The sequence below is a fragment of the Camelus dromedarius genome, chromosome 9 (assembly GCF_036321535.1).
Source record: "Camelus dromedarius isolate mCamDro1 chromosome 9, mCamDro1.pat, whole genome shotgun sequence".
NCBI classification, from domain to species: domain Eukaryota; kingdom Metazoa; phylum Chordata; class Mammalia; order Artiodactyla; family Camelidae; genus Camelus; species Camelus dromedarius.
In genome coordinates, this window is record NC_087444.1 from 48,964,780 (window position 1) to 48,992,047 (window position 27,268).

At 46.4% G+C, this 27,268-nt stretch overlaps 1 long non-coding RNA gene across 1 annotated transcript; it reads left to right on the plus strand.

The window, feature by feature from the left end:
• The first annotated feature begins 526 nt into the window (after positions 1-526).
• LOC135322041 (uncharacterized) lies at positions 527-27,268 on the plus strand. The gene is made up of 2 exons (XR_010382315.1): positions 527-661; positions 26,382-27,268. It is a non-coding gene; the product is annotated as an uncharacterized LOC135322041 (long non-coding RNA).

Here is a 27,268-nt window from a genome sequence, read left to right on the forward strand (position 1 = left end):
ATTTCTCAATCTTGGCACCCTTGTCATTTGGGGTGGGACAGTCCTTTGTAGTGAGGACTGTCCTGTGTATTGCGGGATATTTGGCAGCATCCCTGGTCCCTACCACCCAAATGCCAGTATCTTCTTCCCCCTCCCCCCAGAATACAGCAACCAAAAATGTTTCCAGTCATGGCCAAATGTCCCCTGGCAGGGGGGTCGGAGAAGGGAATGGCAAAATCATCCCGGATTCCCAGATTGAGAACCACTGGTTTGAGCCTTCAGCCACTATTTGCTGGTATCTACTGGGGCAGAAGGGTCTTTCCCCAAACTTAGATTGTCTGGGGAGTCACATCTGCATGGCCCCGGCTGTGTGTGTGTGTGCATTGGCTTAGGTGTGACAGTTTGCCTGTGTGTGTACACAGTCACACGCAGCTGTTCATGTTTTATTGGCCACCTGGGAATACTCTGGAAGTCAACTGTCTCTTCCCGTTCGAACCGTCAGTCCAAATTCCAAATGCACAGTGCAAAGGCCACAGATTCAGGTAGAGGGGAGACACAGAGGCTGCCCAACTCAAGACCTCAGAAACCTCCATGCTGTGACATGAGCCTGTGACTCCCTGGCAGACCCTCCGGAGCTGAGCAGCCCACCCTCACATCCCCCCGTTCATCGCACACCTACTAGGTAACAGGTTCTGTGCTCTGGGGACACAGAGTGGGGAAAGCCAGTCAAGACCAGAGCCCTCAGGGTGGCTTACGTTCCAGAAGGTGGGGGCAACAGAGAAACACAAGGATCAGATGATTTCAGGGGGCCTGGCCCTTCTCTGGGTCAGACGCTCCCAGAAGCTGGGAGGGTCCAGGTCCAGACCCCTACCTCTCAAGCCCCCTTGAAGGCTGGGAGGGGCCTTGGCCATGGGTTCATATGTTTTGATGAAGTTTGCAAAAGAGGTTTTCTTCAGGAGGACCCCCAAACTGCATAAACTCCAGACCTCCACCAAACCTTGCGCTTCCTGTACGTTCCAGAATCAGATCCTCTTCCAAAATAGCTCAGGGACAAGAAGGAGAAAGTGTATCCAGTTTGAATTCACCGCGGGCACAGGAAGGGGAAACAACACTCAGTCGAAAGACAAAGTAATGAGAAAACAAACGGTAGAGAGAAAACAAGCTGTCTCATCAGAGAACACTGCAATGAGAAAACAAACCCGTATGGGGTAGTTACTGGGGACGGGACTCAGAGACTGGGGTCCCCAGATCCATACACACAAAGGGGGAGGAAGTGACAGAAGCCTGGAGCTCCTCTCCAGAAGGCTGGGGAGGGAAGCTGCAGTTTCTGGTTAGGAGGGGCTGAGCAGCTGGCCAGAGCCGGCTTGCTCGAACCTCCGGGCGGGAGGCCGGGCTCCGCGCCGTGGGCCTGCCGCCTGCCCCCAGCGCTCTCCCGGCCATTGTGCGCACGTATCGATCCGGCCGGGAAGCAATCGGGCCGCGGCAGCTGAAGCTCTGGGGTGGGCGGCATCGATCCGGCCCCCTCCCCAGGTTATTTATAGGATGCGCCGGCCTGGCAAGTAACCGGGGAGAGCTTGTTTAACGAGGGTTCAGAGCGCTCTTCGCTAGCTGGTTAACTTTAAGTATTGGAAATGGAATTGATGCGCACATAATAATATTATGATTCATACAAACCACTTCTCAGGCAACTCAATATATTTCATTACCTCCTTTCTAGCAAATGTATTGATTTCTGTTTTGCGGTTTTATAACACAATTTCAAGGCTGTTGTGGGCTTAATGAGCCGTGTTCTTATGATGTTTAAAAAGATTGGAAGCTATTGTTGAAATAAATATTATGGATCACCCCCTCCCGAGGCCGCCCCCCCTCTCTCCCTGCTCCCGCCTCCCTCCGCGCCGCCCCCATCCCCATCCCCACCCACCCCCTTCCCGGCCCGGGCCCGGGAGGAGCCGCCGGCGGAAAGCAGGGGGCTGCAGCCCCGCGGCCTTTTGTGGCCCAGATCAAAGGACCCGAGCGCCACAAAGGCGGCCCCACTCGGGCCGCGCGGCCACACACAGCCGCACCTGCAGCGCGGCCAAATGTCATTGTCGCTTCTGCGGGGCGAGCGCGGGGGACGCACCTCCGAGGCGGCAGATGACTCTAATAACGCTTGATGGGAATTGATGGGGAGGGAGCCGCGCGGTGCCCAGGGCTTTTTATTAGCTGCCCCGACTTCTCGAGACCGAGCCCGAGCGCCTGCACCTGTGGACCCCCTTCCTCTCCGCCTTTATGGAAGTTGACAGATTTTATTAACTTTAAGGAAGAACTTTCCAGCGTGCGGAGGGCCGCAGTTTATTTTGTATTCATGCGAAACGGAAACCGAAAAAGCCATGTTTACATATTTACCGGCCCCAGTGACCTCCCCCTGGGACTCCATAAGTCACGCTCCAGATTAATTTTGTCATAAAATTAACTAGTGTGCTAGGCGATCTTGGGAGTTGGGGGGCTGTCGTTGGATGTGTGGATTTTTTTTTTCAATGGGAGAACACTATATTCAATTATCTAATATCTCCGAGGAACCCCCCAAAGACTCTCTAAATCGAGCAGAAATTGGAATTCTTTTGCGAAGCGTTTGCTCCTGGGGAGAACGCATTTGCAAGCAACCCAAGTAGCCTTCCCTCTCAGCAAGGTTTCCCAAATCTTTCTGATAAACTAGAAACAAAGGCAAGGACCAGAAGCATCTTCAAACTTTGAGAGAGTGACTTTTTTTACAGGTTTTGGGGGATGACAGTAGGGGCTTCGTGCCTGTCTTGAGCTCAGACATGGGAGGCAAAGCCCCAGCACATGGGAAAGAAAACATGTAGGTTTTAGTAAAATGATATACATGGTTACATAATTTTATTGTGGTTTTATATAACTTCTAGGCTCGCTGTAAGAATTCTCCCAAAGAGGGACACAGTATGAAGATTCTGTTTGTAGCCCTGGTTGTCCCTTGCTCACAGGATATTTTTAGGTTTTATGTCTCATGACAAATGGAAGTCTGAGACTATGAAAATTCATGTTATATTAATGGCCAAGTGTTAGAAGATTCAGCCCCAGAGTCAGCTGGGTATATTGCTTATTAGCTTAAAAGCATAAAGCTTTCTGGAGCTTCCTTTTGTGTGCCAAATAAACTTCCAATGAACCGAGAATCATTTTGCAGGAAACTCTTAAGTTGAGCGATAACAGAAAGTAGTTAACAGAAGATTACACTTTTCATTGGGGCAAACAGATGGGATGCCTGCTTTTCGATTTAATCAGGGGCTGACAGACAGGTAGGACGCCGGCATATTTTAGCTGGAGTCTCTTTCTTTTCAGGAGAGAATGAAACTACTTAATATTCAGTATATCCGTCCCTCTGCCGGGCTCCTCCACCCACCGCGCCTCGTGATCTAGAGATGTCTAACTTTTTTTTCATTTCTGATGACATTACAAAGTACAAAGATCATCTCACTGCAAGTGAATCCATTTATTAACACATCTTTTACTCTATTCTTCCCTTGCAAAAAAAAAAATTTATGAATGTGGAGGTGGAGTGTGTGTGTCTAGAGACATGGTTAAAAAATAAAACAAAGGCTGCTTAAATCACCGGGAGCACACCCGAATCTCCATTTACATAGACACAGACGTAAATAAATGATTTAACAATTTGGGAGTCATGAGTCTCTGACCTCATGCTTTCTCAACTAACCTTTTTAAAAGATTTTGATATCAATTGTTTCTCTTTTTTCTCCCCCAGAAGCATAATACGTGGTAACCTTAGCACACACAATCTGTCTCCACAGAGGAATACAGACAAGTGAGTCAATGGTGGATTTTAATATCGTGGTGTTACTTTACTGGAAACAAAATCTCCCCCCACCCCTTCAAATGCAGGTCCCTTGACACCCCCATCGGAGGAGATCGTTTGTTATGGGGAGTTTTTGAGGCAATCAAAATTAATTCACAGTGATCTTTTCACCCAGAACCTCCAGCTTCTAATAATGGTCTTTCTCAACAGGTGTTCATTGTGGTCGTCTGACTTCAAATTGCCAGACTAAAGGTCTTATTCTTTAGTCATTTCTTTTTTAATCTCCAACTTGTAATTTACTAATCTGTAGCAGCTGCCAAGAAGGGCCCAGCTGCTTACCAAGAGGGGACGTGTAGCCCCGAGGAGGAGGCGAGGGCAGGAGAACTTCACCTCCGGACAACCGGGGGAAGAAATGGAAATTCACGGCCTGGAGAGAGGGCACAGCCAGACGGACTGGTCCTGATGTGGTCTCAGAAGTACCTTCCTCTGAAGTTGGCCTAAAATTTTTAGTGATGATCTGATTGGTGACATCAGACCCCTTCAGGAGAGCCCTCAGAAAATGCCTGGGTCTTGCACAAGTGAGAAGGGATTTCATCAGCAGCAAGAAGCACCACCAGAAAAACACCAGACTGAAGGAAAGGATTTTAAAAACTTGCATTTTTTTTTTCAGTGTGGTCAGTTTAACCAGCCCCGGCTAAGGTTCTGTCTTTGTCAGCTTTCAAATCTGCCTCCTTTTAAGGTAACTCCAGAGTGAGATGGGAGGAATTAGGTTTTACTGCAGAGATTCTTGGACTTTATGGCTCATCAGAATTGAGCTGGGTGAGCGTGTGAGAAAGGATGAGAACAGACTCCAGATTTCCAGATTGCTAGGACTGTGGGCCCTGGAGAGTCTTATATACTTGGTTGGCATGGAGCCTGGGGATGTGCATTTTAACAAGCATCATAAGGTTCTGATCCTGGGGGCCTTGAATCCCTTTTATCACAGTTAGTTGTTCCACTTGCCTCAGTAATCCCATCTCTACAATGGGTTTCCCCTCTGTGCTTCTTTAATCACGTGGTTTTTCCCACAGAATGCAGTGAGGGCTGGTACATTTGGGGGTGGTTTGGGGCACTGTTCCAGGTAAGGGGAGGTTTTCTTCCTAAGGAGATGACATCTGCACAGTAGAGGGTGGACAGCTTCATGAAGAGGAAACCACCTTTGCCAGGCAATAAATCTTGGCCTCCTGTTTGTTTGTTGCGAACGATGTCTGCTTGTTGATTAGCTCTGGGGTGATATCTGAGAGAACATGGCCCACGCAGAGTCTTGCACAAAGCCTGGCACTAAAGGCAGATCCCACCCTGACCTTGGGGAATGGTGGCCCACCAATGCAGGCTTCTGCCTTGTCATAACCTAGAAGTCAACTTTCTGCAAGGGGTCTGAAAGGAGAGAGGGTGACGTTCGGTTTCCTGTATGCCCCAAGACTCACAGAAAGAAAGTATGGATTTCTTTGGTACGTGCTGGAAGGAATAGACATGGACCCAGGCAGCTTCCCAAACCAGACGTCTCATGAGAGTTCAAAGCGAAGATGGAGCATCTGGAAACACTAGAAAAGCAACACAGAGATCTCATTGTCCCGTTGGCCACCTTTCCCTGGAGGCCAAGCCTCCATGGAATAATCACTATTTGGGAGGCAGGATGTGCCTTTGAACCTGCGTTCGGGAGACAGTCCCTCCTTAGCCTTTTAGCACGGTTGTTCCTTTGTGAAGGTCCCCCTGGATCCGTTCAGACCTTAATTATGGCTGTAAAAACTGTGCAGGGAGCAAAGCTGTGTTGATGTGTGTGTCACACGGTGTCTTCTCGGCAACATTTGTCCACACGTGGAGCAGCAGAGCTGCTCTGAGTGCTGATGGGCATTGATTTTGTAATACATGAGCGACTTCGTTTGTTCTGTTCTCCTGCGCCTCTTTCCTCTGGTGGGGAGCGTGGGAAGGTTTCTTGGGCCCCAAACACTAGGGGACCCCCTCCTGCACCAACAGCCTGCAGAAATCGATTTGCCAGCCTCATGTCTGGATTGCACAAGGCAGCACCCATATATTTCAAGGGAGGGAAGATGCTTGCTAGTCTCTCAAAAAAATGTGCTTTTTTTCCTTAACCTTTGTGAGAACTGGTCTATGGTGGACATTGCTGAAGGGCACTTGAAAGAGATTTCTCAGTGGAAACTGCCATATCGGGTAGATTCTGCAGCCTGCAGGGTTTGGGGACTGACGTGTCTGGAGGGATCGGCTGCTGTCAGCCTGGAGAAGTGGGTAGATGGCCTACTCAGCATGATTTGTCTGTGTATTTATAAATATGTACATGCATATTTTATTGTATCCCAGCTCCATATTTGGAAGGTCTCAGCAAAGATGACCTTCACTGGACAGATGAGGAAGCCAAGGCCCCGAGAGTGGAAAACTTTTGCTCAAGGTAACACAGCAAGTATGAGGACACATTACTTAAAGGGTAGGAGCCATCTTTTGACCTGCCATTCACAGACTTTAATCTGTGAAACTATTAAATTCTTATTAGGGAGATGATTATACATTTTTTGATCCACCAATGTTTCCCAAGGACTTGTATTTATATTAGCATTTATTCGAGTCATTCATTCTGTCCCTCAGTAGTTCAACAAATACTATTGAGGATCTAGCCTGAGCCAGGCACATAGGAGCTGGGGTTACAATGATGAGCAAAGCGGATGTGGTTTGTGCTCTCATGGAACTTTTGGTCTCATGCAGAAAATAAACATGAAACAAATAATTACACCTAACTAAGTAATTGTAGTCATGATAAGTGATCCGAAGGGAGTTTGTGGTGTTTTATAGAGACCTGACCAAGAGTCAGAGTAAAGCCAAGTGTATCAGCTAGGTTAGGTTATGTTTTGCTATGTGACAAATAGCCCCCAAACCTCAGGGGTTAACAGAATGTGTTTGTCTCTCCCCCATGTAGATCTGTTCCTTGTGTTCACTCAGGAAATAACTGAGAGAGGTTCTGTCTCAACCTAGCCTCCACAATCATAGGAGGAAGAAATGCATTTCAGGGTTTCTTCCTGGAGGCAACACACGTCACTTCTGGCCACAGCTAACTTGGAGGGTAGGGGGCATTCTCCCTGTGCCCAGAGGAGGAGATCCAGAATGCCTACCAGGAAGGGGTGGGGACAGCTGCTCTGCTTTTTTGCGGGGATCTGAATTGTGCATCAGAGTTGACCAGGGAAAGGTTAACATTATGGTAGTGTTGGGGAGTGGCTAGAAAGTGGCAGCAGCTTCTGTGCAGGCCCTGAGGTAGGAAGCATCCCATTTGAGCCTGTTTGAGCAGCAGAAGGAAGGCCAGATTAGCTAGAACCCAGTGAGCAAAGGGAAAGTGGCTCCCATACCAGCGGGACCCATAGGGAATTAGATGCCAACGGATGATTATTAGTCATACCCAGGGGAGGAGAGGGACCAGGCGGCGTTCACTTTGGCTTCAGTATGAGGGACAAGTGGGTAGAGAGAGAGGCTTCAAGGAGCAGATGCCCGTGCATCATGGCACACCTGCAAGTTGGGTAAATGCCCATTGTATTAGAATGAAACTAGGGGCCAGGGAGATGAGTTGCTCGGCTGGAGATTTGTAGCTGGTAAGTATCTCTGGAACCATGATTCCAAGCCTCTCCTTCAGACTCAGACAGTGCCTGGTCCCCCCTGCCCACGGGGGCCTCCCCACAATGTTGGAAGAGGCTTCCACATCTTGCATCCTCCCTCAGCACCCCGGGGCTGGGCAGTGCTCCCGATGGCAGGACTCACTCACGTTATATCAAATGCAATGTTTAGGCAAAGCAAGCTATTCATATTTCTGATTGCCAAGGAGCTCCTCTGTGTCATGCTTCTGAGAAAACTTCTAAGAGATGATATTGTATCAACAAGGATGAAATGTTGGGAACATCAAAGAGAACGTTTAGAAATGGCTGCTGGAAAAAGCAGGGATGCTTTTTCCAGGCTGAGCCCCCATCTCCCAATTAGCATACAAAAACATTTTTAAAGGCATAACCTTTGCTAATAAAATGCTATAATCTCAATAAGACAGTTCAGCAGGGGAATTATTAGATATTAATTCATGCCTAGTTGCACTGACAGCTCTCGGCCGTCAATGCTAGCCTAATAGCCCACTAGGTGAGAATTAATATGCCATAATTCACGCTCTGTCATGCGTTATTGCTTAAATAAGATACATGAAGAATAACCTATTCTGGCGAAATAACTGGGATTCTCAGAGTTCTCCTGGCCAAGTTATAAATAGTGATGTTAGGATCCAGAAATCTTTTTTTTTGTATTACTAAATTTGAAATAAATTGCATATATGTATCCCCATCTGTAATTACTGTGAACATTTTTCTTAAGTACTAACATTAAGTTCAGTCATATTCCATGTTTTAAAATTGGACTTAAGCAAGATCACATAATTTTCTGGTGACCAAAATAGAAGTTTCTTTCCTCCATATATAATTGTACCTGGCGCTCTGGCATGGGATAACTCATACAGATGATGGCTTAAGAAAGGCGAGATGGCCTGACTTAGAGGGGTACCAAATAGAAACCGTGGGGTGCGAGGATATTTTATTCATGTTTATGAAGAGTTTGTGCTTCCCTGGACAATTATAGGTAGTCATGAATGCCTGTTGTCTTAGAAGGGCGTGAAGTAGGAAGCAATCCCTGTCCTCCAGAAGCTTTGAGCCTCATGAAAGGGACGTATTGATGTAGGTGGCAAGTGAACATTCTCCTCATAAGGTAATAGCTAAGAAAATGCCAAGATATGAAAAGGAAGACCACGAGTAAGTTGAGAGAGCTCTGTAGGCAAAGCAGTAGACTCAGAGCTATGAGGTAAATCGTTCATAAGTCATTCAGGTGTCTATCGTTCATTTATTGAGCACCCTACCCTGAGCCAGTCCCTGGGATGGACACTGAGCATACAAAGAAGCTGGCAGTCTGGTGAGGGAGACGGGCACTCTTAGATAGCCATGATCCCCTCTGACAAAAATAAAAACCAGTGTAACATGAGGGAGTAGTGCCTTTCTCAGACTAGCAGTGGTGAGTTGATCAAGGAAAGCTTTCCAGAATAGGTGACACCTGAGATGAGTCTTAAAGGCTGTGTAAGAATTAGCCAGATAAAGTATTGGGAGTGAGGGACAAGGGTGAGTATAAAGGAGATGGCAACAGATGTAAACAGAGGTGAAGCAGGAGGAAAGGGGACAGGACACAACCATTGAAGGAGTGACACAGCCATTGAGGACAGGACAAACGTTAGAACCAAGATGGCGGAAGGCTCGACTTCCAGTAGACCTTGAGCCTCACGGCACACCCACAGGCGCCCTGGCAGTTCCCCGGCTGACCATAAAAGGTCAAAAAGTGGGCGGGGGGTCGTTTCCTGGAAACCTTGGCCCCTTCCCCAAAGTAGCTGGAATAAACCTCCTACTCATTAGCATATGGAATTACCCAGCCCATAAAACCTAACAACTTCACATCTCACGGTCACTTTCTTTCCTTCTGAGACGGCCCGCACTCTGTCTATGGAGTGCATATCTACTTCTACTTTAAATTAAACACCCCACGCCTCTCGGCTTCTCTCCCTCTCACCTTTCTGAGATGGCCCACATTCTGCCTATGGAGTGCGTGTCTCCTAAGCCGTTTTCCCTCACTCTCTGTGAAGTGTGTCTCTCTCTAAATAACCTTACTTTCGCTTTACTATGCCTTGCTCTTGAATTCTTTCCTATATGAGGCAAGAACCTATTCTCCCTCAACAGAGGCAGGAAGGTGGAAGGTCTTGCAGACCACAGTGAGGGGCTTGTATGTCGCCCGGACATGACTGAGACCCAGCCACCGGAGTGATCTGTGAGGACTGGATCTGGGCAGAGGAGTCGGGGAGCAGGGAGCCTGGGTAGGAAGCTGCTGTCTGGGTCCAGGAGAGAGGATGAAAGCCGGGACTAGAGCAGAGGGAGTGAGAGTGGAGATCAGGCAGTTAGGTGTAGAGCAGGAATGTGTAGAGACCAAAGGGAAGGGGATACGTTTAGTTTGGGGCATGATGCATTTGAGGTCCTAAGCTCATTAGGGGAGACTGGGCTGAAGGTCAGGACTCGGGGCTCATCCCCATGTAAACCTAGAACATTCAGGCTGAAAAGGTTATTTAAGACTGTCTCACCCATCCTCCCACCCATTTTAAAGATGGGGAAACTGAGTTCCAGAAGGAGAAAGGACCTTGTCACCATCCCACCGGGTCTCCGGAATCCTTTTCCAGATTGATTACTTCCTTTCAATGGAAAATTTTCCATTTTAATTGCCAGATAAGAGAACTGACTGTGAAAGCAGGGGAGAGATATCATAAGTGGAGTCAGGGCTTAAACGATGTTTTCCAAACTTTAGTCATTTTCAAATTTCCTCATGATCAGTTAATCACTATTTTAATTAACTCCTCTATTTTTAATAAACTTATTTAAAAGAGAAAGCTTGTATCACTTCCATACGTGGAAGGTGACCTTCTTTCTCCTATAAAAAGAAACAAATCTGAAAATGAACATGGTAAAAAATAAAGCAATCATACTGTTCTAACCATATACTGTTGCCTGCCTTTGTTAAACAGAGAGATTTGAACTCTTTGGTTTTTGTAATTCACTGTAATTTGGAGAGGTTCTCCAAAGTTTGGAGAAGTGTTCGAGACATATTTGCACCAATCTAGATTTTTCCGCTTGTCTTTATAAGATTGGAAGATAATTGAAAAGGGAACATTTTTCTCACAACGTGATTCACAGTTAATAGTTAACAAGGCCCTATATCTCCTAAAACAGGTCATACTTTGGGACATCCTGAGCTAGGAAAAAAGGAAATAAAATTTATCACTTCCACAAAGTGATGGGTTGTTTTATTGATTGATTAAAGAAAAAGAATGAGGAAGTGCCGAGTGGCATGCATTTGTTGAAAAACTTTATTAAAGATGTAATCAAACCCATTTTCAAAGAGCTCTTTGTGAGAATGCTTTTGGTTTGCCATTTGGTCCATCTAGCACGATGCCCTGCCTTGCCCCTGCCTCCTGGGCTGGTCACAGGCTCCAGTGAGCGTGTCACACACCCAAGAGCCGTGACTGTGAGCTGTGCTGGTGCCAGTGAGTTGTCCCTAGAGATGTGCTCACCCTTCCTTGGGGCCACCCCACTGCGGGAAGGAAGCAGGGCACAGCCTCGGGATGATGCCTCCTGGGGAGCCAAGTCTACTCACTTCCTACTGGATCTGGGGCAAACCACGCATCCCTGGCCTCTCAAATATTCTTCTCTGGAAGGGCTCCTGATCTTTCGTCAACTATGCATCTTACAATCAGATTCTCCAAAAAACAGAGCCCAGGAAAAGGACTTGGGCAAAAGTAACTTGAAATAGGGTCCCAGGAAACAAGAGTTGAAGGAGCAGGCAGAGTAAGGGAGGCAAGAAAGGAAAACCAAAAAAAGTTGTTGAGCTGCTTGACGCCCAGGACAGAGGGGCCCCGTTGCACTGGGGACCGTCTGGGGACCATGCAGGACTCAGCTCAGTGTTGTCCTTCCCTGGGAATGAGGCCGGGTCATTCCCGTTTCCCACAGCCTTGGTGGAAGGTCGCCCGTAGTGTGAGGACAGCTCCCCGGACTCCGGGGCCGTGCCTGCACCAGGGCTGAGCAGCCACTCACACTTCCCAGGACACCGAGATAGAAAAGTAGAGAGATGGCCCAGGCACACAGGCATGGGGTGTCCAACCATCTACCACCTCTGTGCTGAAATCTGTGCAACCACGGGGATGTGGCTCAGGCCACAGAAAGCCTGTGTCTCATCACATTCTCTCCAACTCTGAGGAACGCGGGTGGCCAGAGGTAGGCCGCACCCCATGGAAGGAGGTTCTGGGCCATCCCCCGGCCCCCCCAGGTGGCGGTGATGGACGAAGTTGGTGAAGAGGTGGAGTGTTGCTTGAGTCCCTCTCTCCTCTCCCCACCCATCAACTCACCAAACCCTGTTTAAGGCAGCTGCCTCATCCTCGTCTCCCAGGAAATGATCTAGGAGGAGAAATCCAGCTTGGGGCTCCCAGAGCTCCTGCCTGTGTCAAGTTAACATTGATTTCTTGTTTCCTTGGCTGTACGGCTGGCTGGAGGAGGCTTTTCAGGGCCACAGGCTTTCAGGGCGCAGTGGCCCCTTCACAGGTGTGATTTGTGACTGAAGCAAGTTGGTCATGGCGGGAGGAGGGAGAGGAGGAGGAGGAATTGATTTAGGACCATCACCTGGAACTGCTTATGCATCACGCTCACTGCCCGTGCCTTTCACCCTCCTCCAGACCCAGTGAGCTCCCCTGTGGCTTAAGTGGAGGCCCAGGTGGAAACTTTGGGGAGGCAGGGTTGGTAAGGGGCGGAGAGTGGGTTACCTCTGCAAGTCTCCCTCCCTCCTCCCCTCCCCCAGCTCATCTGAAAGGGATGCAGAAATGTCAATTGTCTCCTAGCTCGGTTACTTTGCTAACCCAATCAATCCATATGAAAAGAACAGATTAAATTGACTGATCCTCATATCTTTAATGATTGCTGCTATTTGACCAGGATACGTTTCTCAGGAAGCCCCCGTCACAAGCTGTCGATAGCCTTTTAATCCCGCGGTACTGAGCATGGGGCTTTCTTACTCCCCAAGCTGGCAGGTCTCCGGCGATTCCAGAGCTTGCACAGCAAGAAACGAGTACCAAGTGGTCCCTCCTCGCTAGTGGGCGACGGGGTTTAACTCCCGGTTCATGGATTTTTGCAGCAGGTGTATCTTCTTGCACAAATGATTCCTTGCCTTCCAACTCTGCCTTCGTAATTTTTTAGGGAGGTCTCTGCTAGTCAGAAGGTGTGCCATGAAATTCTTAGACCAAAAAGAAAAAAAAAAAACCCTAGTGAAATGTGTCACTATTTGCAGTGATATTATATGTGTGGGATGATATATTAACCCCCATTTTCGAAGCCTTTGTTTTCCAGCTTTTCTTTGATTTTATTGTCACAGAAATCCGAAAAGGTGGATGTTTTTATTTCTGTATTTTGTGATGAGGACACAAAGATAAAGAGAGATTAAGGAACTTGTCGGAGGTCACACAGCAAGCCCATGGCAGAGCTCAGATGCCAGCCCTAGCTGTTGGACTGCACATACCGAGTAATTCACCCCTGCACGATGAAAATAAAACTCATGTGTGCTGCTAAGTACTGTGTGTGATGGTTACATGCCTTGTGGTAGTATTTGATTAAGATGCCAGCCTTAAAAATACAGCAGTTATGGTCTCCTGGATCCCTAAGGTTTCACTGTCTCTTTACAGCTTTGAAAATATGGAATCCCCAACACAGCCTGATTCCAGGTGAATGCCTCCGCTAGCAATACTGTAGGAACACCTGTTTCCCCCTTCTCTGTGTGTATGTGTGACTCTCTCGGTCTCTGTCTCTGTTTCTCTCTCCAGAGCTGACAGTCCGGAACTTTTCAATTGCACACACATTCTACCTACATTTTAAAGACTTGTTTCATATATTCACTCAACAATGAATGAGGGGAGGGTATAGTTAAGCGGTAGAGCACGTGCTTAGCATGTACGAGGTCCTGGGTTCAATCTCCTGTATCTCCATTAAAAATAATAATAAAATAAATAAAAACAGAATGTATTAAAAAAAAAAACACAATTATTTACCAAGCATCTACCATATGCCAATCACTTCTAGGGAAAAGAAAGGAAAGACATGGTTCCTATACTCAAGGAACTTATACTCTGGTTTCTGCAAATACACAAAGACAATTGCAATATTGTCTAAGGCTTGTGACAGATGCCTGGGGCATGGTGGTGACAGCACCTTTCACTGGCGCCACGTGGGGAAGGCTTCATGGAGAAAGTGGTGTTTGCCCTAAGCCCTGAAGACCATGTGGTGATAGCCAGCTGGAGGAGAGCTTGTATTCAAGGATAGCCTGTTTCTTTAAAATTGTGGCTGGTTATTTTTGGTAGTTTAGATTGATTGGCATATGGTGGTGAGACATGGTGATAGGAAGCAGGGTGGATGAAGATGGAGGGGTTAGTAACACTAGGAAATGAGACTGCACAGTTAAAGAAGTTTGACTTCCATCCGGAAGGCACTGAGGCTCCGTGGAAGAATTTTAAGCATGGCAGTCATAAGAAGCTAATAGCCTGTAGCTGAGAGTATGGGATCTTGTTCAAGACTCAAGTCTCTCACCAGCCATGTGGCCTTGAGCTAATGTGTGTCCTACCCTGCTAAGCTTCCAAGCCCTTGCCAAGTAATAGTTATCTCAGAGGTTAGCTGCAAGGGTTAAAGGAGAGATGGGAGATGCAGGGCTTAATGCCAGAGCCAGGCACATAGTAAGTGCTAAGCAAACACAGTTGCTTTTATGATCAGATCTGCATTTTAGAAAGCTCTTTCGGAAAGGAATCTACACACAAAGAAATTCAGGCTGGATGTGCAGAGAAACATTAGGACACTGAGAGGGTAATCGGGCAAGAGGTGACACTGAGCTACCACTGCTGCAGGGGATGGAGATATGAAGGAGGTCAAATTGGCAGTGGGCTGTTAGAGGTGGATGAGGGAGCTAGAGGAGTCTAGGATGCCTTCTCAATTTCTGGTTTGGTGAATGCGTGGACAGTGATGTCATTCCTTGGGATAATGATTATAGGAAAAGCCATAAACTTGGGAGGGAATGAAGAGTTCAGACTGGGAGGTGTCGGATTTGAGGTGCTTATGGGCTCATCAGTGATGCTGCCTGGAATGAACTTGATCAAAGGATTTGGGCTCTGGATAAATTCCTCCTCCCAAAGGACTGAAAGCTCCTCCTAGCCTGGGGCTATGTTCTTTGGAACATAGCTTTGTTCTTCTTTTGTATCTTCCAGAGAAATGCCCACAGGGCAGGGCCCAGGGAATCCTGTCCACTTCTCAGGGAGACCACAGAACAGATGACCCCCCACCTCCAACAAACTTCTCTGTCATTTAGGAATTGCTGCTCTATCACTGACACATATATACCTTGTCTCCACTAGATGACACACTTATGGATGGTGGGGTGACTCCTTTCCTATCGCTACCCCCATGCCTAGCACAGGGATGGGATCTGTTGCAGACTTACTGATGAATGGGAGGATTTTGCCTCCAGAGAAAGCTCTTGTGACTTTCTGCTTCGTCCTCTATGTCTACAAAAATGGGAACCTTGCTCAATCCACATGGAAGGGGATAGCTGATCAGGGAGGTGAGCCCCTTTGGGGACCCTGAGATGTCTGCTCCGAGCTCACGGGGCAACATGGAGGCAGGCTGCTTGGAGACAGAGGCAGTTTGAGCTCAGTCCCGACTCCTGGTTTGTAAACGCACAGCATAAGAGTCCCAGGCTTTGAGAAGGTGGAGTCTCCGCCTGACCTTCCATACATCATTCTTGACTTTCTCCCGCCCCACCACATTCCTGCCTTGAGCATTTGATCTATGGTCTATAAGTAGATGTAACAAAATGCCAAGTTTCTTTAAAAAGAAAACCACACACCCCCGAAGACTTAACCTGGGGATCGTCCAATAACAGACAAAACCCTGCTCACTTGTGTTGGGCTGGGACACACTGTCTGCCTGAAGTCTCCATGTTCCAGATCCCTGCCTCCTGCTTGCATCCACCAATCATTTCTCTCTTAACCTGTATTTGTTTTCATGTTGCTTGTAAGAAGCCACAAATAGCTTGTTTAAGTATAACATAAAAAGCGTGAGCTGGAAGGCTCTGTTCTGTTCCCTAGCAACTTCTGCCTCAGCAAAGAGGCAGGTCTGGAGTAAGAGGGGATGTTGAAGCTGGTCGGTCCTTTTTGGCTTGTGAGTGTCATCCATCCATGTAGCAAGGGACAACTCCTTCCCTTTGCTTCAAGGGAAATGAAAGGGAAGATCCCCAGGGTCCCCATCAGTGTAGACTGCCCCTCTCTAATCATGGACTTTAACCTCCTTTAGAAACCAGAGTTTTGCTAGGTAATCTTATTGTCTGTTCCCTTCTCAGGGCCTCAACCTTTCCTTCTATAAAATCGTGGAGTACATTAGAAGATTCCTATCAGAAGGGTTTGCATATCTAAATTGACAAGTGAGAGAGGGTTAGTGGACCTCTTTTAGAGCCTCATTCTTCTGGCTTGAGTTAGAGGTGACCCAAGGAGTTAAGGGTGTGATGGTGCTATGCCCCTGCCCGCCTCTTCTGCAAGACCCACCCAGACCATTCTCTGAGGGACCCGTCTTCACCCAAATTTCACCTCCATAATGAATTCTACATGTGATTCTTTGTCTATAACAGAGTTTGTCAATCTCGTTATTAGCGTGGACCAGATCATTCTTAATTTTTCGTCTGAATTCTTTGTGCATTGTAGGGTGTTTAGCATCCTTGACGTCTACCCACTGGATGGTCAGTAGCATTTCCCCCTTGTGTGACAACCAAAAAGATCTGCAGACATCATGCAATGTCCCCTGGGAGGGATGTAAAATCACCTCTGGTTGAGAACCATGGTCTACAACATGATCACATTGGGCTGTATTTATTATTTGTCTTTTGCACTAACTCTGAGCTCCCTCTGGGCCAAGGCTGTGTTTATTTATTCCTGAGGCACGTAGTAGGTGTGTGGAATGAATGGCAATGGTTGGAGATACAGGAGGTCTCTGGGTCAGATGGACTTTTTGTATTTCTTATACCACAGTCATCCACTGGTTAACAGAGAGTCATTAATCTCCGGTAGGCGTCAGGTGCCCGTGTTCCAGGGCATTATGGGACTTACATTCTTGTGGGAGCAGGCTGGTGAGGGGAGGTGTGCAAAAAATAAATGGCTACATGAGCAAGATAATTTCTGGCAATGATCAGCCCTAAGAAAAAATATTTAAAGAGCCAAAGATAGAGAGATGGGAGTAGGGGTGTCTTAGACCTGGTGGTTACTTCGACAGTGACTTCTGAGCTGTCATTGTAACTTAGGGAGGGAATCAGAAGCCCTTACATAAAGTATTCATCTTGGTGTTTTCACCCTTAGTGCTTGGCACTTAGTAGGTCCTCAGTAAAAATTTGTTGGTATCGTGAATGCTTCCTCTTCTCTCAGCAAGCAGAGTTGGTGCTACAAATATTCACTGCCCTTTGAATTCTAGCATAAGTTCTAGAACTATCAGCCAGTGTGGTGTTGAGTGAACAATGTCTGCGGGCAAAGTCTGAATCAACCCCTGAATCATCCTGTCTCCACTCGGTTCTGTTTTTACAAAAAGAGTTTCTTTAAAATAGAGCGGGGCAATAATCTCTCCAAATCAATCATTTAATCACACATCAATCATCGTCGTCATTTAAAACCTGAAACCACATCTCTATACTCGGGCCATTTCCCGGTCCAGGTGTGAACCCAGGACCGGCGGGGGGGGGGGGAATATGCGAGCTTCCCACCCAGCCAGGATCTACCTTGCGATCAAATGCGCTCGGAGAACGGGGTAGCATTACCATTGTGCCTGGATAAGAAGGTCCCCATTCCGGCCCCCACCCTGCCGCGGGGGAGGCTGGTGGGGTGGGGAAGGAAAAAGAGCTTAATCATTAATAACATTAACTTGCATTTCTAGAGCCTTGAAAATGAGAATTTTGCCCTTTTTTTCCCTGGGAGTAAATTGGGTCAGAGTGTTCCCAGAATTTACATTTCAATTAAAAATACAATAATAACACATTGTGCTAATAGTGAATGATTCCGACTCCGGGGAAGATGACACCACCCGCTACTTTGTTGAAGAAAAGCCTCCTTCATTGGGACGGGCCACACATCAGCGGTCACAAATCTCCTGTCTTGTTCGGTGGGGGGGCTGGCGGGTGGAATGGGCAGGGAGGGGTGCGGCTGGGACTGGCGGAGGTGAGTGAGGCACCACCGCCCTGCTGGGGGATCCCAGGGGAGGCCAGCCCATCCGCACTGCCCAGATCTGGGCATCCCTCCTTCCCCCAGCCCACCTTTCAAAAGGAACCTGACTTTGTTTTTACATTCAGATTTTTTAAAAATAAATAAGGCTAGGTTGTTTTTTGATTTCCTCTGGGGTTTGTTGTTGTTTTGGGGTTTCATTTTTTTTTTTTACTTTTGTAGCCCATAGCTGATGGCACCAGAGAGCTTGCCACAGAAACCCACTCCCCCAAAGCTTTGTGAGTGGATTAACTTTAAAAACACCCCTCGTTTGCCCCTTAAGCTGGAATCTGATAGAAACTTCAGCCTGGGCCTGCACCACAACCTGAGTGCCTGCTGCCTTGAGAGAAAGCGATTTGCAGGCCCAGGGGCGGTGGCAGCGGGCCTACCTCTGTGGCTTTCTTTAAGAAGGCTCCTTGCCTCACTGATGTTTACAGTTGGTCTAAAAATCCCTCAGATGGATCCCTTTATCTGGGTTTGGGAATATGGGAAAGGGAAGGGAGATGTTGGCTCGGCAGGTGGGGCCTCGGGAGCCTGCCCACAGGACACTGCAAAGGTGGGGCAGAAAATGTACACCCACAGATTCTTTCAGAAAAGAAAGAGCCTGGTGGTCAGTTCTGTTTTCATCCGAAAACATGCTTGACATGTGGGGAAAGAAGATCACTCAGCACCCCTTCTCCAGGAGTGGGGAGCTTCAGAAACAGGTAGAGGAGCAGCAGTTGGGAAACTGTGGATGTGGGGACACAGACCCCCCCCCAACCCCACTTAGGTATTTTGATGGACCCCTGGTGGGTCTGGTGGTCCCTGTTACTTCCGTCTGGGCTGGGCCAGGTCAAGTGGGAAGGAAACATCCAGAATGTATTAAGCGCAGGTGATAAGTACCAGCCGTGGCCTTTCATCGTGTATTATTCAAAATCTTTTAGTGGGTTTAAAGATACACGTATATTTATTTATACCCAAAGTGAAGTGAAATGCCTCCAATACTTAAATACCTAGGATGCTAAAAACTTGAAATGGCCAAAAAAAAAACAACTGCCCTGGATATCGTGATCTGCAGCCAGACAGAGAAGGGGTGGGAGCTGGGCTCCAGCTGGCTCCCCCCAACAACCGTGCGTACCCCTGATGGTCCTGAAGCTGGGCCTCTCTCTCTTTCTCTCGCTGTTTCTAAACCACTGAAGGAGGATGGAGATCATCAAAGTTCAGGCCTTCAAGTTTTAAGGTCTAATAATTATCAGAGTGTAATTAGCATTCCCCAATAGTAACACTCTTTTTTTTTTTTTACTGTAATACTTGTTTTACCCCAAAGCGTGGACCCAGTTGCCTTGGGTATAGATAATACACCCAAGTGGCATTCATTAACGTCGGTCAATTCTTCCTTCTTGGTTGTCTTTAAGAGTCTAAACCATTCCTGTCATGCTTTGCGTAGACTCTGAGAATCAAGACACACCTCACTGTCCACATTAACCCAACTTTGCTATTCCATATTCTTTAGCCCAACTTGACTTTTCCAGGACTGTCCTGCTCAAGCACATGTTTGGACTTTCCAAAAGACCCATCGCCTCTTCAGTGAGAGCATCCACAGACACTTTGTGCCCTAAGATTCCTCTGAATCTGTCCTCTCAACATCCTTGCCTTGCTGTTTCTACCAATCCTGGATTGTTATCTTGTGGTTCTTACCCGATCAAGTCCGTGCATGGAGAGGGCCTCCAGAAACCAAACTTCCAATTCTCAGTAAATTCTGACCCTCCTTGCCCTGTTCTGAGACATGGCCAGGACTCTGCCAAAGTGATGACCTCCTTGCCCAGGAAGCTATACACTCAGCTGTGTCTTAGCGACAGATTGTCTTCGTAATACTTGGGGAGCCAACTTTTGACGTCTGTCTGTTTTTCTGATTACCTGCCTGGGAGAAGTCACTGTTGGGTACTAACTGGTCTTTGCCACCTTCTGATTTTTCCTTATCTCCTTTTCTCAAATAGATAATGGGCCTCGGGTGCAGAGCTTTGAACTGACAACAATATCCAATAAAAATTAAATCATATTGTTTCGTTTTAATTGTATTAGTTTTTGATCCCTTAAAAAAGTTGTTTTAAAACTAATGCAAAAACATTGCTTAACACATAGCTGAATAGTACAAAGCTTATAATGAGCAGCAGGCCTCTCAGTCCTCCCCTCCCTCCCAGCCCCAAAATGCCAATTCCACTGTCAATTGTTATAGCTGTTTCTTCTGAGTTTTATCCTTTATACTTTCACATGACATGTTTATGCTAATGTCTCCTGATTTTGTTTCACAGAACAGGTAGGTACTATTAATTTCCAAGTATGAACAATGTCCCTTAGACCCCTTCTTACTCACATATATTTCCCCTTCCTTCCAAGTTCCCACCATTGGTATATTGTATTTTTTATGAAATTCAGATTTAGTGTTTTCATTATGATAAATGGGTAAATATTATTCACAGCTTAGTTGGATAGTGTCTTAGGCTGTCACCCTTTCCTGGCCTTTGCCTCCTTCAGCTTGGCTTTCTTTGGATGTCTGGGTGACTCTTCCCACACCCTCCAGTAGCTCTGTACAAAGGCTCTCAATCCAATTTTACACCCAGCCCACCTGTCAGTTAATCTGTCAATTCCATTTTCTCCTGGAGACATCCCTCCTGGAGCCAACCACCCTCCTGCCCCTCTGATCCCCCTTGCTCCTCAGGCCTACAGCACAGCGGTCACCAGGAGCTTCCCTTGCTGCTGTCCTGTGCAAGAACTCCCATGCCCTGGATCTCACATCTTCATCTTTCCTGACTTACTCCCTTGTTTTGATGGAGCACATCCTCTAATACGTTCTTGAGAAAGGGTACAAATTTTTGACATCCGACATGCCTTAAAAAAGGGGTTTAGTATTCCCTTCCATTGGATTGATAGTTTGGCTGTGTGCAAAAGTCAAGCATTGAAGTCATTTTCTTTCAGAATTTTAAAGACATTATCCCATGGGCTTCCAATGAATGCTGAGGAAAAGCTCACTGTCTCATTCCTTCCTGGTTCTTTGTTGTTCTATTTTGTTTATTTTTCTCTCTGGAAGATCTTAGACTTTTCTTTCTATTCCTGGTGCTCTGAAATTTTATGATAATATCCCTTGGTGTGGTTATTTGTTTGTTCATTCTGTTGGGCACTCAGTGGGCCCTCTGAATCTCAAAAACAAAGTCTTTAGTTTCTGGGAAATTTTCTTGTATTACTTCTTTGATAACTTCCTCCCCTCTGTATCCTGTTTCTTTTGTCTCTGAAAGGTCTATTATTCAGATAGACCTACAGCAATGCACTTATTTTCTTACTCTTTATCCACTCTTCTCCATATTTTTGAACCTTTCTCTTGTTCCCTGGGTGTCCCTTTTTGTAGTTTCGTGTTTCTATTTCATGGGCATAATCTCTTTTTCTTACCTGAGTACAGCAGAAGCTGCAGAGCCCACAGTGTTCCCCAGGCTGACCACTGTAGTGCATGCAGGCCCATTGCCCAAGGACAGTGTGCCACCCAGGCCTGAAAACACTGAAGGTTTGTCTTGGTGATTAGTTGCATTTTCAACTTTTAGAATATGTGTCATAATGTTCTTTTAATGATGGATGGACTCATTTCATTATCCACCTTCCCAAAAAATAAGCATTCCATCCCCTGCTGAGAGTGGTCCCTCGTAGGGAGTTGGTGGGAGAGGGAAGCTAGGGGTCTGACAGATTCTAGTTCAGTCTTTCCATTAACTCTACTGGCTTTAGCCCTACCTGAACCCCTACCTTTCCCAGAGCCTTTCCAGGGCACTGCTGCTTAGAACAGCTTATCTCTTTGCTTCTTTACTCTCAGATCTAGATGTCAATTCATCCTGATCCATTTCCTCACTAGTCTCCAAAATTTGGCTGATATCTGTCATTTGTCATCTTCGTCTTCTGTTCTTTTTTTGGTCCTGTGGGTTTATGCCTTTTTGGTTTTTATCCTTTAACTGTCATTGTATTTGGGTTTCAGCAACGAGCAGAGTAAAGCATTTGTGTTTAATCCACCATGAACTCCTGTTGTGCTTATTTTTACAGTCATAACCTATTTATGGCATGCAATATTGATTTTCCAGTTTGGGCAGTGACAAAACGTTTTCTTTGAAAATAAATATGTTCTTTTTCTTCTATGAAAGTGAGCCAATTTAAAGAAAAAAATTAAACAAATAAAATGTAGCACATGGCTAAACTCAGGGTGGTAATATGAAAATGCCATAAATTTGAGATTTACTGAATCACAATGTAATATTCTCTTACTGTGGCAGATAAGACAGTTATCTGTGGGGCTTTTGTCTGCAACATCCCAGGGGTGGACACTGACACTGATGCTGAGGTGCTCACCAAATTCATTATCAGAGATGGCGTCACGGTCCCAAAAGTCAAGTTTGGACTAGGTCTGGGAATGTGCAACCCTTAAAAATTTCCCCAAGACTAACCTCAGGATGGGCCCATGGGGAAGGGAGCTGGAGTTGGGAACACAGCTGAAGTGGGAGAAGGTGGTTTCTGGCCACTCATAAGGGTCACTCCCTGGTCATCTGGCCCCAGAGTCAATATGATCCCTGCCCCGGTGGGATCCATTCACTGGGAAAAGGAGAGCTGTGTCCAGAGCCCCGCTATCAGTGGTCCTCAGACACATTCAAGGATCACAGGGTGGACTCGCAAACTCTTGAGGTTGGCATAGAGACTATTATGGGTGGATCTGATATTTCTTTTCATACCCTCCCTGCCCCCACTGGCTCCAGGCAGCTCACCAGTGATGATGAAAGATGATGCTCATGGACAGTGCAACTCCCAAGAGCCCTTTCACACTTCACTTGTACCTTCATCTCAGGGACGCCGGGCAGCACAAGCTACCTCTCGTCTCAGAGAAGCTCACCCTGTCGGAGGGGGCTGGTCTCCCTGCTTCTGTACTTCAGGAGGGTGGATACGGGGGCCTTCACCTCCACCTGTGTGGAGCAGATGCCCAGACGTGGAGAGCTGGCTGGGGATGTGCGCGTGCTGTTTGGGCACGTGGTGGTGCGATTAAGGGGCATTGATCAGTCTCCGCCTCTAGTGAAAGGAAATCATTCCAGCAGCTGCTGAGGTGCTGGCTGCTGATTGCCTGGGGGTTATTTGTGTATTTAAGTGAACCAAGTAATGGGCAGTGGAGATGTCTGGAAATTGCCTCGGTTTGTTCCCTTTTTGCTTACCTGTCCCTCCTGGGTACCATTATTCTCCAGCACCTACTGCGAGGGTGATTTCACCCATCTATCTCTGTTGGGTCAAATCAATTGGCTCACAGGCTGGTGATGGGAGTGGCGGCAGCAAGAGGGATTCTGATCTTTAGGCACAAGCTGGGGAGCTAGGGAGGAAGCCTGATCCTTCCCGGGACCTGGGTTCTACCTTGAAGGCGTGCAATTGTCAAAGCAGAGAAAATTCTAGCTTGAAGGGGGCTTAGAGCCTTGTTGTGGAATGAAGAAACTAAATGGATGGGGCTTTGTGTGAACTTGATTCCAAAGTAACAGCTTCATTGTTACCTGCTTCGTATGTTGAGTTTCCAAGAGAGATCTGTTAGATAAAATTATTATAAATAATTTAAAAACCAATGGCCTGACCCAACCTGCTCATTGTACCGATGGAATGACTGAGGCGCTAAGAGATGGATATTGTACCTTCAGCCTGGGTTTTGGTTTAGACAGAAGTTGTGGCTGATTGTTATTTTCCAAAAATGGCCATGGTAATATTTCAGCTCCCGTATGGTCTTTCCAAATTTTGCCTGAAGTGGGGTCTATTTCCCCTTCCTTTGGGTCTGGGCACGCCTTTGACTGCCTCATGAACAGAATGTACTAGAAGTGATGCTCCCTGAGCTCTGAGGCTCCGTCATAAGAGGCGAAAGGCTTCCTCCTGGCTCCGTTGCTCTTCTTCTCCATCTCTTTGGACACGTGCCTTTGGAGCCTTGAGCTGCCGTGTAAGAAGTCTGGCTATCCTTAAGCCACCGTGCAGGGGAGACTTCAAGGAAAGAGCACCTCGAAAAATACTCTGGGGCTGCAGATTTCCCAGCCCCCAGTTGGACAAGCCCAGGTACCAGACAAAGAAGATGCCGTCAAGATGGTTCCAGCTGCAGCCACAGTTCGACTGCAACGTGTGCCCACCCACCCCTCAAGCAAAAAATGCCTAGTTGAGCCCATAAACCCCCAGAACTGGGAGAAATAATAATACCTCCCTGCCATTGCTTTCAGCACTACTTGGTGATGGTTTGTTATGCAGGAATAGATAACCAGAGGGGGAGATCAGACATCTTTAAGAATCTAGCATCTTCTCTAGTCCCTTTTCTCCTTTTACATCTAAGAGATGTGTCCTATAGAGTTCAGCCTGGAGCCTTGGATTTGCTGAATGAATTCCTTCTATGCTTCTATTTGCTCCACAGGAAAAGATCCTAGCTGGGCTTGATGGCGTTTTCTTTGTCACTGTATGTCAATAGAGCATATGAACACTGGCTGGAGACTGGCTTACTTTTCATGCTGTAAACTTTTTTTCTGAAGACCTATTTAATTTGTTTGATAGACAATTACTGATTCATTGTTATCAGCTTATCTGAGCTGCTCACTCCAGTAATGGAAAGGTGGATGGAGTTCAAGCCCTGCCTTCAAGGGAGTTTTAATCTTCTGAGGGGAGAAGGAGATCATGACAACTACGTTCAGGAGATGAAGAGATGCAATGGCTGCTAAATAGAAATGCAAGGGAGGTGATGGGCAAACCCAGAGTGAAAGGGTTTGGAAGGGCTAGGTCGGGGGTTACTGACAGAGCACATGAGAAAAGGGCATGCCAGACAGAGAGAAAGCCTGAATACGGCCAGGTGTGGAGTTGTGTTTGGGGGGATTAGGGAAAAAATATGGAGAGAATTTGAAAAGGACAGGTGAGATTAGTGGGAAAGAGAAAAGGACCACACACACACACACACACACACACACACACACACACACACAAAAACAGGAAAGAGTACTTACTACATCAAAATTCAGCATTTCACTTTGCTGAAGATCTCAAAAGACAGTCAACAGGGGGTGAACAGGTTGGGAGGGAAAAATGACTAGGCGATCCATGATGGTCACTGTGCCTATGGAGAGATGCTCAACCTCATTATCAGCAAGAAAAACAGTCAAACAAATAGCTAATGTTTTATACCCATCAGATTGGTTTTTTAAAAAGTTAACTAATACCAAGTATTGGTGATGATGTGGGCACATAGGGCTTCTCGTGAACTGCCGGTGGCAGATGAACTAACACAGCCCCTCTGGGGAGGACTCTGGGAGCACTTATGAAACTGCGCATGTGGAAACCTGGAGATCTTGTCATCTCAGGCCCCAGAGAAGCTCTTCCGCAGGGCCAGGTGAACAAGGATATTCTTTACAGTACAGATTTTGAGGCAGGGAGTTGGAGGTGACTTGGTTATCCATCACCAGAGCAACTGCCAGATAAAATGTGGATACAGGTGTATTCGAGGCAGTGTTTAGAAGCAGAATATGTCCGTCTTAAAGACAGGGAGTTTAGTGGGAGAAGTCGGTCACAGAAAGAGTCCCATAGCACGATACCGTTTCTATCAATTTAGCTACAGACAAAACAGCGCTATGTATTTTACAGGGACATATATAAGAAAGAACATAGACATCAAACATATGAGTAGGGGGAGGCAAGGGATGAGTAAGGCGACTAGAGATTCAAAAATTCAATGAAACAAAACAGACTGGAGTAAGCTATTTCCATTTTTTGTATCTGAAGTCAGAAAAAAAGCACAATAAGAAAACAATAAAATCAGCACCTGGCAATAAACGGAAGGAGTCAATAAATGTCATTTGGATGATTGAAGGCAGCTGGCAGTGGACTGATAACTTCAGGTACACTGTCTTTTTAGGGACCTACACAGTCACAGGCAGTAAGTAGAACCTGTGCTCGGCAAACGAAGGTGAGCTGAGTGTACATTTGGAGGCTTCGGGATGTTTGCAAAACATTTGGGAAAGATTTCTCTCCAGTCTGGTTAGAATGGCTCGGTGCCTCTAGGGGGAAGCAACCATTATCTGAAAAATTCACTTCTGTGAAACTGCTCCTCCCCTGACAGGGGTGGATAAATGAGGCATTCCTGTAATTGTATGCAAATCGTGCTTCTAAAGTGCTTGAAAAGTTTGGTGTCTTGAGTAGGCTAAATGTCACCCCTAGCAAGTTTCTTCACCCTCTTAATTTGCTTAGTAAATCTCTTTTTTTCAGAGTGGGAATTACAGTAAAAGCGGTTTATCTCTTTGGCATTCTGTCAACCAGCCCTGGGGTGCAGGACCAGTGAAATGATAATGGATGCTACTGGTGGTGACCCCCTCCCCCATGCTGCTGGCTTCTGAGTCATCTGAGAAAGTTGAAATTAATTTCTGCAGTTTTAGCATTAAGTAGATGTACCATAAACCAAGCCTTTGAACATTTTGTGGGGGGGAGGAGCTCGCGCATGCGTTTGGAAGGGGTATTTTGAGATTCTACTCAATCGAGGATTTGATTTGCCAAAAGACCCATCCCCTTCCTTTGGGATCACAAGAGGTTCTGAAATTAGGACATTCTGGTTAATGTAGGTTCCCTAAGTCATATTTTCTAGGAATGAAAATTGAGGAAGAATGCCCTTGCTTTCTGTCATAGCTCTGGCACCTCGTGGTGGATTAAAGATGGCGACAGATTCTTTCCATTCTCCCTTTTGAGAAGAGGAGTCTATTTTCCTGACCCTTGAAGGAGGGCTGCCTCTGACTGCTTTAACCCTGAGCTGGGACAGAAGTGACAAGGTGGAGTTCCAGGTCTAGATTTAAGACTGCTGGTGGCTTCCACTGGAGTTCTCTTGTAACACTCACGCTTGGGATCTGACCACCATGTGAGGAAGCCCAAGCTGATCCATGGAGAGACCGCATGGAGAGAGACAGAAGTCCTAGCCTGCCAGCTGTCTTTACCCAGGTGCCAGGCATCGGATGGAAGCTGTCTTAGATTCTGCAGCCTCAGCCACCATCTGACTGCATCTATGTGGGAGATCTCAAGTGACAACAGCAGAATAGTAATGATAATGATGATAATAGGTTGTTGTTATTGTTTTAAGTCACTAAATTTTGGTGTGATTTGTTAGATCACAGTAGATAACTGAAACAATCTTTGTTTATTTAACTGAGAAATTATCAAAATATTTTTATTAATTCACTTAAACACAGCAGTAACTCTAAGTAATATTTTTGTTAGTTTTTCAGTAGTTTTCAATATTATTATGGTCAAATATACATAACATAAAATGTATCATGTAACCATCTTGAAGCATACATTTAGGGCCATTAAGTACATTCACAATTTTGTACCACCATCAGCACCATCCACCTCCAGAACTTCTTCATCATCCCAAACTGAAATTCTATATCCATTAAACAATAACTGCTCATTTCCACCCCCCTAGCCCTTTGCAACAACCTTTCTACTTTCTGTCTCTATGAACTTGACTATACTCTAGGTACATCATATAAGTGGAATAAACCTTGTGGTTTTAAACTTTA